Source organism: Neophocaena asiaeorientalis, unplaced genomic scaffold (genome assembly GCF_003031525.2).
Source record: "Neophocaena asiaeorientalis asiaeorientalis breed wild unplaced genomic scaffold, Neophocaena_asiaeorientalis_V1.1 scaffold140, whole genome shotgun sequence".
In the NCBI taxonomy this organism is placed as follows: Eukaryota; Metazoa; Chordata; class Mammalia; order Artiodactyla; family Phocoenidae; genus Neophocaena; species Neophocaena asiaeorientalis.
The window spans coordinates 1,133,624-1,144,576 of NW_020173729.1; the positions used below are offsets into that span (position 1 = coordinate 1,133,624).

Below are 10,953 nucleotides of genomic sequence, written 5' to 3' on the forward strand. Positions count from 1 at the left end.
CTTTTTAACTCCTAAAAATCAACAAGAAAAAGAAAATGGCAATTAAAACTCTGAAAAAGTACCAAGAACCTCTAACTTGTCACAGGGTAGGGAGCTGGGAGCAAGGGAACAGATGTTGGAGACTTTTCACTGTATTACCTTTCAAGGTTTGAATCATATGGATACATTACCTGGTTAAAAATTATTTTTTTAACGTAAAGGGCAAAGCCTCACAGAATAATAAACGTGGCTAGCCAATAAACATGAAAAGTGCTCATCCCTATCTTTAATCAAAAGCGCTTATTTAAAAAAACAATTTATAAATTAATTTTAAAATACCGTTTTACATCTACCAGATTGCAAGAACACAATCCCATGTTTCTGGTAAGAACAATCTCATGTTTCTGGTAAGAACATAAATTGGTTACAAATCACTCAGGGACATTATTTGACCGTATCTTGAAAAGCAAAATTTATAACCCAGTAATCCCACCACTGGTACATATGGTAGAGAAGACTGGCACATGGATGATAAATACAGTTATTACTTATAGTGGTGAGAAAATGGAATCAACCTAAATGTCTGTCCATAAGGGAACTGTAATATGCAATAGAAACCATATAATAGTTCACCGAATAAACTAGATTTAAATATTTCAACATGGGTAAATCTAGACAACAATGTTCATTCAACATGATGCTATACAAGTCAAAATTAAAACGACATGAAACTATAAATTACTTACAGACAACAGTAAAAAGTATAAAAACATTCATAGAAATGATAAACACCATATTCAAGAGAATGTTACTTCTGGGGCGGGAGGGAGGGAAGAGAAAGCTATCAGGAAGAAAAAGAAAGCTTCAGTTGCATCTGTAACATTCTATCTCTATAATAAATGAGAAGTAAATAGGATAAAATTACTATCTGCCAGATCTGGATGGTGGGAACATGGGGGTAGGGGTTCCTACACAGGGGCGGGCCCCGCCACCCTGGAGACAGACTGGAACAACCGGCACCGAGACTGCACAGCACAGCATCTTTCAGCAGCGTCCAGAACCAAAACAAAGGAACAAAAGCTCCTGACGGAAAGAGGCCTGGGATTTTTGAAATTGCAGCTCCTCCCTATCATTTTCTGGCCTCAGCAAGTGTTGTGTGGCACCCGGGTAGGTGCTTAAAATGTAAATGTATTAAAGGCGTTCTTGTTTCCACTGAGGCAAGCGTCCTTTAGGATAACTGGCAGTCTGCTATGGGTGGAGCTGAATTAAGTTTGGGCCCATCCTGGCTCCACAGTAACACAGTAAAACCTTGACTAGCCGGAACCCCTGAAGAGAGTTGTCCAAGAGCCATGTTTTCAAGAGTGTGCCCGGTTTCCAGTCTGGGGTAGAGTTCAGTGTACGTGCTCCAGAGTCATTTAGAAGTTCAGACCTCATCCCTGCCAAGGCTTAGCTGAGAGAACTCAGAAAAGTTACCTACCTTGTGTGGGTGGACTCAGTTTCCTTATCTGTAGTTGAGGGCACCACCACTTATTTTTTGCCTTGTTGAGAGGACCAGTGATATTACCTAAGTGTCAACACTTTTAAAACTTTTAGTCTATCTGACTGGGACATCTTTTAAAAACATGTTACACACTTCCTTCCCTGCCTTCCTAAACAGTCAAGGGAATATCATTTAACCTTTTCTTGCTGACTCAGGGTCACAATTACCAGCAAAGCATCAATTATCAAAATAATGATCCCCCCAAGGGCCAAGGCGTGACAAGCCATTCCCCCTAAATAAATGACCCCCGGCTCTTATGCTCGTGCTTGCTTTGCATAGTGTCTTGATCTCTGTCCACTCTCAGTTGCACTGTGGTCATTTTTCCTCTCTATGCTGGTCTCTTTACTCTCTCCTTTGCTGCTTCCTTTCAGTTGTGGGCTTGGAAATAGGATGACACAACTCCTATATAAGAGTTAAACAGGGCTTCCCTGGTGGCACAGTGGTTAAGAATCCACCCGTCAAGGCAGGTGACACAGGTTCGGGCCCTGGTCCAGGAAGATCCCACATGCCACGGAGCAACTAAGCCCGTGCGCCACAACTACTGAGCCCACGCGCCACAGGTACTGAAGCCCATGCGCCTAGCGCCCATGCTCCGCAACGAGAAGCCCGCGCACCACAACGAAGAGTAGCCCCCACTCACCGCAACTAGAGAAAGCCCGTGCTCAGCAACAAAGATCCAAGGCAGCCAAAAATAAATAAATAAAATAAATTTATTTTTTTTAAAAAAAGAGTTAAACAGGGTCTTAGGGAGCTGGTGTGAAAAAAGTGCAGGAACTTGAGTCCTGGCTGATCTGGAGACCTTCTTGGCTCCATGCAGATAAGCAAGGCTACTGGGTGGCCATGTCCTGAATAGGGTAGGAGAGGTGTTATGGGATATTATAGGACATATTATGGGATGAACTATATTCTAGACTATAAGCACACCCTACCATCCACTTTGGACACAACATTCATGGGGGCAAACTCTCAGCAGGCCCAGGAGGACTGGTCCCAGTGACCCCAGGCACCCTTTCACTTGCCCAGGCTGGAGGAATACAGAGCTGCCTACCCCTGGGCCAGAGCAGCTGACCACAGGTTCAACTTCTTAGAATGTTATACTCGATCCTAGATACTTCCAGACAGGATTAGAACATTTGTGAAGAGCATGAAAATTTCTCTAATTCCTAAAGGTTCATCACACAGTAGGGTTTTACTTATTCAACAAATATTTATTGAATCCTACTATGCATCAAGCACTGGGGATGTAGCGACGCACAGGATAGAGACCACAAGAATACTGGTTCTCTTTTCCTTTCAATAAACACTTGACATCTATCGGTCAAGAACCTCTGATTTATGTGCAGACACACACATACACACACACACACACACACACACACACACACACAGTCTTGTGGCCTGGAGAGTAAAGGATATGACTTTTTAAGAGCTTCCAGTACCTGTAGAACCCATCTTCCCTCCCGAGATCCCATTACCATAGTGAAATAGACTTCACTCCTGTAGCACCTCTCCCTCCAGTCTCAGCCAAACTCCAGCAACAATCAGAGCAACCCCTAGTACCCTCAAACTCTATCTCCCAAAAGGCTACATGCACAGTTACCATTATGCCCATCTGTACCTCATTCAGGTCCTGTGGTTGGCCCAGAGTCTGCTCAGCACGAAACAGAATTTGAGAGTCCTTAAAAATCCACTCCTTGAGCTTAAGCCAGGAGGGCTTCCTCCCCAAAGGCCAGCAAGAGAACTATAAAAAGCCCCCATTCTCCCTTGGCTGGCATTCCCAGATGGCAACAGCCCACCAAGGGCTAGGCTTGACCCCCACCACTGACTTCTTCCTCTAACTCCATGGAACAAAAACTGGAGCAGATGAGATCACCGAGCCCAGATTGCCCTCAGGGTGGGACCCCAGCACAAGTTCATCATGCCCTGTTGATTACACTTTACACTGTTCTCCATGCAATGTGGGAACAAAGATGACTCAGAGTCCCTGCCTTCAGAGAGCTGCTAATCAAAATAAGAACAGAGCAGAGACCCTGTTGACAAAGCCAGCCTTTATCCCAAACAGCCAGCACCCAGAGGGATGCCGGCATCTCTGGATGTACCTCCTCCTTCTGATCACAGGTTCATTGACCCTACCCAGTTTTCATTCCCCTCTGACTTGAGGTCACCCAACATCATAAAAATGCCTGAGGCTGTTTGGACCTTCCCATCCACTTCCTCTGAAGCCATATTATATCTAGCTTTACCTGGTTTCCTCTAGGCACCAGGAAGCTCCTTCACCACAGGGCCCGCTCGGCTGTCCAGCTCCTGCTGGATGGTGACAGGGCTCTTAGAGGGAGTGGTCTGGCTGATGACCACTCCCCCAGGACCCGCCCTCCACCACCCACCCCTGTTTCCTGAGCCAGGGCCAGGCCCCCAGGAAACCGCTCACCGCAGCTTTTGACCGCAGGCTTTGAGATCAGGTCCCTCCCTTTAAGGTCCTGGTTCCAGCAGAGAGGGGAAGAGACTCCTCAGAAAGCCTGGGTGGAAGCAGTGCAGAGCTGAGCAAGTCCAGCCAGACTCTGAGCACTCACAGTGCCTGTCCATTCTGTTACTCTGCTCCATGGTGGACACTTCTTGAAACTTTTTCTGGGGCTGCCTCTAGGCCTTCATCAGAATCCTCTTGCACCTTTGCAGGCTCTCCTAAAACAGCTCCACCCATCTGCCCAGCTTTCCCCTGCCCCTCCCTCGTTTTCACCATCCCTTTCTCTCCCTCTCTGGGTGTAATTTATCTACAGGACGTTGGGGGAGGAGCAGATAGTCTTCCCAGCTGTGAGACAGAGAGGCCAGGAACGAAGGTGTGATTCATCAGGGCTGCTTGGAAGCAAGGGGAATTCCAGAGCAAGGGAGAAGAATCACAGCTGCCCCCAGTTCACCCTGTCAGCAGGGGAAGCAGCACACACACCTGGGAGACCCACATCCTCAACCCCCGAGAATCTAGGATATGGCTGCAAAGTCCCACCAACTAGAAAGTCTGCACTAACTAGGGTTTCGATTTTCACCTGCCTCTAATTCCCCACTTGCCTAATTCTTCAAACGGAAAGCTTTTCATTTAGCAATGGCATTAAATATCTTGGGCTACCCCTGCAGAATTTGGTTGGAGAAATAACAAAATAAAAGACTATCACTTACTGATGACCTCTATAGGTTCTGCTAAGCCTTTAACACACGTTAGCTCATTGTTCAGTCTCACAAAACTGTATGTGGTAGGTATGATGACTAACTCCATTTTACTGGTGAGAAACACAGGCTCAAAGGAGTTTAGCACCGCAGGGCTAATAAGCTGTCAAGCCCTGCAGTGAGTTGCATGAACTGGGTTACAAAAGGAAACCAGAGGGGCTTCCCTGGTGGCCCAGTGGTTGAGAGTCCACCTGCCGATGCAGGGGACATGGGTTCATGCCCCGGTCCGGTAAGATCCCACATGCCGTGGAGCGGCTAGGCCCGTGAGCCATGGCCACTGAGCCTGTGCGTCCGGAGCCTGTGCTCCGCAATGGGAGAGGCCACAACAGCGAGAGGCCCGCGTACCGCAGGAAAAAAAAAAAAAAAGAAAAGGAAACCAGAGATGAAGGGAAACTCCTCCTTCAGGTATTATCAAATAGCCCTTCCTCGGGATGCGCCCCAGACCACCCCATCTAAAATGCCATCTCACCCCCTCCATGACAATTCACATCCACCTTCCCTATCATGTTGCTCTGCTTATCATTAACTTGCTTTCCACTACCTGTCTTGCTTATTGACAGCTTCCCCCCACCAGAAGCCAGCTCCATGAAGTCAATGACTATCATATATTTTGTTCACTGCTGTGTCCTCTGCGTCCAGCATTCATATATAGTAGATGCCAAAAAAACTGTTGAATGAATGAATGAATCCTTTAAAATAGAACTAAGTGTGAGTGTAGGAAGAAAAAGAGCATGATCCATCCATTCAGGGGAGGAAAGATGAGAAAAGATGGTGAGAGAATCTGGCCAGGGGCAAGTTGGGGTCTCCAGATGGGACCTACAAGAGGAAATGAAGGTCTGCCAGGTCCCCTGTGGACTCCAGCAAAGCCTTCCTGCTGGCAGTAGTGATTTCCAGCTGCCAGGGCCCCAACCTGAGGGCTTCTGCTGGGGAGGGCGGGCTTGCAACCCTGAAACAAAGGCCTATGGACATGCAGCTGGCCAGAGAGGCAGGACTGAGCAGCGGCCTGGGCCAGAGTGGCAGCCTGGGATGGGGAGAGGGGGGCAAATGAGGAGCTGAAGACAGCCCTCAGTGCAGCTGCAAAGGCAGCACCCTCCCAATGCCCAGAGTCCCCTCAACCCTCAACACAACAGGGAATAGCTAGTTGGTCTCCCGATTAACCCTCCAAAGTCAGTGCTCAGCCTGGGCTTGTAGCAACCCCCAGACTTGGAACCAGAGCCTTCACAAGGTTCTGAGAGGAGAGTGGAGGTGAAGGGGCAAGCCATACATCTGGAACACAGCTCCTTTTCCCCTCCTGCCCTGGCCATCCCTCAGGCCATGGCCTTTGGTCACCTCCAGGGTAAACACAGTGACCCTGGGAGAGCTGTGGATTTGGTAAGGCAAATGTTTACCCTGGAGCTATTACAGGCCAGGGGTGTAAACATCCACCATTGGCTCCTGGTATCTACCGTCTCCTTGTGGCACACATGGGACATATCCAGTAAATTGTAAAGCTCTTGAGGGCCCCTCCTAGCCACAGTGAGCCCCTCATTTTGTATAGGCGTTTATGCAGCACTTTCCACGTATGTGGCTTCCTTTGATCCTTACCACAGCCTCTGTGAAGAAAAGCAGGCAAGTCCCCAACTCTACTCATGTGGAAGCTGAGTCAGAAAAAAGTATGTGACTTGCTCAGGTCACGTTGGGAAAAGCATGGATTAGACCACGAGGAAATCTGAGTTCTGGTCCCTGTTTGGCCAACAGGAGCCAGGCTCCAGTCACGTCACATCTCTGGGCTCTGATGCCTGCATGTGTAAATGGCCTAGGCACCCGGGAGGTGCCTTCCAGCCCAAATGACTCTAGAAATCCGATGCCATATACAGTTGAGCCAGGACTAAAGCGGAGGCAAAATCCTGTGCTGGGCTCCCATGCCAGTGCTCTTCCCACTCTCCCCAGTGTGCCACTTCTAATAAAATGCAGTAGAAAAGCCCAAGGCAGCTCTTAAGCAAACCACTTCCTCTGCTTCTAGGACTTGGTTTACCCCACGCAGACTCCCTGCCCCATCCCCAGAGCAAGACATCCAGGGATCTAAGGGGTTGCCCAGCCTTCTGGGAAAGGAGTGGGGGCAGCAGAGACAGAGGAGTATTAACAGCAGGAGATGAGATGAGGCATCCCAGGCCCACAGGGAAGAGGGTGAACAACAGAGGGAAGGGGTACACCTTTTTTGAGTTCTTACTCCCTAGGTTTTCTGCTGGAAATGGTTAGGGTGAAGTCATTCCCAGCTACGTCACTCAGGATTCCATTCCCAGTCCAGCAAAGGCAGGCTAGAAAGGCACTTGCCTTAAGGGAGGCCGGCAATGTGCTCAGTGGGGAGCCCTCAGGGCTGTCATTACTCTCCCTCATTATTTCTTTGAGGAAGGTTGGTGTGACTGAGCTGCGTGCAGAGGCAGGGCTGAGGAGACTCTGGGAACCCCCAGTCCAGGGTTCCCTGTAGGACGATGCAATCCGGATCGCCTCCTGGGGGCCCCAGAACAGGAGATAGGCAAGTGACTAACGAGGGTGAAACTCTTACAGTGGCCGCTATAACACCGCCCCACCCCAGGCCACACCCCTCCAGCCTCCCACCATTACGTTTCCCACTCCGTTCTTTCTTTTGTTTTAAAAAGCAGCTCCAAAGAGTAAAAGTAGCTACCTAAAAACGTCTTGAAATTTTCGAGTTTGCACGCCTCCTCCTAGCGTTCCAAACCAAAGGGCTGCGAATAAGGAGAAAATCAACCAAACCGGTTTTGGGAGTGGGTGAGGTCGAGGGAGGCAGTGGCAGGCAGTGGCTTCTGTGCTTTCGGCTCCCCGACACCCCATTGCTGGCACCCACTCTAATCCCTCCAGGACGCGTGAGATTCCCAGAGCGAGTACTGTGTGACACCAACCCGGAACAGGCTGCTGGCGCCTTTGGGCTCCCGGGACCAGAGGCTCGGGTCCTTCCCCAGAAGAGTCCACCCCTCCCGGGCCCACAGTCCCAGGCAAGGACCAGCCCTCGGGCAAAAGCGCGCGCAGTGGGGGCGGGTGGGCGCGGGTGGGCGCCGCCTCGAGGGCTTCCCGGGTTTCAAACTGCGCCTCTTGGAAGTCACGGGGCGCATTCGCTCCTTTCGTTTCCGGGGTGGGGGCTAAAGGACAGAAAAATGTCTCCTTACACGAGCCTCTCGCGCTCCAGCCCTCGGCCTGGAGGGTCGCCCTGGGAGGAGCCCACGCGGCCCCGGGCCCCTCTCTGCCGCGCCGAGTCCTCACCCCGCAGGGGGCTGGGGCGGGTGCCCGGGAGGGCAAGGGCTTCAAAACCACTCCGGGCACTGCCGCTCGGCCCGCTGCGCCCGCAGAGGACGCGGGGAGAACCGACGGACACTCACCGAGCAGCGGCCGCCCGGCTGGATCCAGAACGCACGGCGCGCGAAGCCACCCAGGTGCCGCCGCAACGCGGGCGCGAGTTTGAATGTCGCTCCGGGAAGGGGCCGAGGCTGCCGGCCGCTCCCGCCCACGGCCAGCCCCTTGGCGGCCGGGGCGCGGCCAGCTGCTAGCGCGGCCCCCGGGGACCCCAGCCCGCGCGCGCCTTCCAGCGCCCGGCAGGAAGTCGGGGCCGAGCAGAGCGGCAGCAGCCGCGGGAGGGGACAGGGAGGGCGGACCAGGAATTTTTCCAGTGGGTGGAGACTCGGGCCAGCGACTGGAATCCCGCGATTGGCGGCTCGGCGGGGGACGGGGGCAACCTCGCGGCGCTGCGAGCTGGAACCCGGGGTAAAGGCTGCGGCGGCGGGGGGGGGTCTTGCGCGCCGCTAATGATTAACGCCCGCGGGTGGGGCGAGCGCGCGGCCCCGGCAGTGTCCTCCCGGCCGAACGCTAGCCGACCCCGAGCAACCTAGATGCGCTAAGACACAAAGACGCACGGGGTGGGGGTGGGGGTGGGACACACAGTGGTGTCACAGACCTGATATCACTGCCTCCCAAGAGGTCACCGGACGGCCAAAACAGCCCCCATTGTACGGACAGGAAAGGGGGCTTCCAAGTGAGTCCTTAGTTGGGATCGGACTTGGGAGTCCTGATCCTACCAGAGCAGGTCACCTCGGCTTTTCTGAGCCAGAAACTCACGTCTTGAATTCCTCACCGAAATTCGGTTCCCGTGACCCTTTACAGATATAAATCCAAACCTCCGAGAAGCTGACAAGAAAGAGATGAAGAAGCCGATAACTTGGAGGGAGTCCACCACAAGACTGTTAGGTGGAAAAAGCAAGAGGCAGAAACCCGTGTAAATAAAGGACCCATTTTGGTAAAACGAAGAGAACCTGTCTCCTGTTTTTATGTCTGTATGTAATCATGTGGGCATCGAAAGGTGCATACCTGGAAAGTGAGGGGCTGAGGACGCGACAGGGACACTCAATAAGGATCGGCTGCGTTTTGAGCAAGAGCATAAACTTTAAAACCCGAAGTAATTCATCAATAAATGTGCTGAAAAAAAGATGCTGTCCCAGCACAGGACAGGGGAAGAGAAGCCCAGGATGGGAGGAGGGATGGGACACTGACATCAGAACCACTGGGTATACTTGACATCCAGTAGAGGTAAGTGCGTCTAGTAAACGCCTAATATTCACGTTAAAACAAAATAAGCAAAAAAAAAAAAAAAAGCCAAAAAGGAAAAGAAAAAAAGTTACTCCAGGCAAATGCAAGTCCTAGGTGATTTACAGGGAGGGGAGGGGCGTGAGCGGAAGGAAATGGCTTTCAGGTGACTTTGAAACTGGATCATGGCGGAGGGTGGGGTGAAGACAGCGGGGCTCCCCTGGCTACCCGCGGCGGGGGAAAGTGGTAGGCGCTGGGCCGGATCGCCCGGGAAGCTGGACGCACATTCCTCAGAGAGGGAGGGTCGCACATTCCTCAGGGAGGGAGAGCCTCCTCCAACCTAGCAGAGCACTGCCCTCGCCGACTGCGAAGGTGAAAGAGATTGCGAAGGCGGGTGCGGGGTGGAGGGGGTCGGAGGTAAACAGCAGCCACGGGCTCTGCCAGATACAGCCCGCCAGGCTCCGGACTGGGGGGTGCGGAAAGTGAGAAGCCCCAGTCTCCTCCTGCCTTCCAGAGACAGTTCAGCCTCAGGCTTCTGCCTTTCTTTAATCCTGCTTTCTTCTCTGATCACCCAAATCCTATCAATCCCTTCCTGCCCATCTCAAATTCCAGCTTCCAAAGCAGGCCTCTGATTTAACTAAGCCATCGGTGAGCAGCACCTCTCAGCCAGGGCAGGTAATCGCGTTACTGACAGTAATAGTAACTAATTTAGTGAATGCTTACCATTTGTAGGGCTCCTGCTATGCTATTTACAAACACTGTCTCCATCCTCACCTCCGCCTTGTGAGCTAGTGTTAACGGAAATCAGGTTCATCTGCTGGCCGCTGGAAAGCCAATACTCCAGAGACAAGTGTTGGTTGGAAAGGAAATGTTGCTTTATTCAAGAGGCTGGCAACCTGGGGAGATGGCACGCTCCTGCCCAAAAACCAACGCTAGAGATTCTGCTCGCCCAGGAAAGTTTTTAAAGGGAGAATCATCAGGGGAGGGGGTCAGATTCTTTCTTACCTTCCACTGTGTGCAGACTTTCTTCTGATTGGTTGGTGATGAGGTAACAGGGCAGTGTTCCAGGAATCTTGTGCTCAGCCTGAAGTTACCATCCTCCACCTGGATGGGGGCCTTAGTTCCTGCAGAAGAACTCAAAAATATTGTTATGTGTGTTCCTTGAGTTGGAAACCGGACCCTGCCCCATGGCTGCACTATTGTTTCTTGAATGCTTCTCCTGTGTTTCTGCACTCCCTTCCCTGATCAGCAGCTCTTTCAATCTGCCCTTTGGAACTCAAGGAAGATCCAGGACGCTGCATGAAGCCTATTTCCTGCAAACAAGAAATGGAGAACACGGAAAGGATTTGTACCCAGGAGGGCCCCACAGGGTCCGTTTCCCTAGTAAGTATCCTTATCCCCATTTAACAGATGGGATAACTGAGGATAAGAAGGATCTAGCCACTTGGCCAAGATCATATAACCAGAAAAAGCCGAGCCTGACAAGGTCCCAGATAGGCCCAACATTTGAGGGCTTACTATGTGCTGGCCATTATTACAAGTCCTTTGTATGAACAATTGCAGTCACAGAAGAAGAAAATGAGGCAAAGTCACACAGCTAGTGTATGGTAGATCTCAGATTCATAATAGGGGAATGCTTCTCTTCA

General features: G+C 51.3%; 1 protein-coding gene and 1 long non-coding RNA gene across 3 annotated transcripts in view; one reads left to right on the plus strand and one right to left on the minus strand.

Annotated features, from left to right (window-relative positions):
* Positions 1 to 8,268, minus strand: part of PLEKHG3 (pleckstrin homology and RhoGEF domain containing G3) — a 42,568-nt gene extending 34,300 nt beyond the window's left edge. The window contains exon 1 of one of the 2 annotated variants that reach the window (XM_024750831.1): positions 8,110 to 8,268. The gene's annotated coding sequence lies outside the window, so the exon portion shown is untranslated. Of the gene's footprint in view, positions 1 to 3,762; positions 3,842 to 8,109 lie in introns of those variants that run through there. The other variant, XM_024750832.1, reaches the window with a different exon arrangement.
* LOC112403396 (uncharacterized) lies at positions 7,855 to 9,035 on the plus strand. Its single transcript, XR_003003900.1, has 2 exons — positions 7,855 to 8,163; positions 8,888 to 9,035. It is a non-coding gene; the product is annotated as an uncharacterized LOC112403396 (long non-coding RNA).
* Positions 9,036 to 10,953: the final 1,918 nt, after the last annotated feature.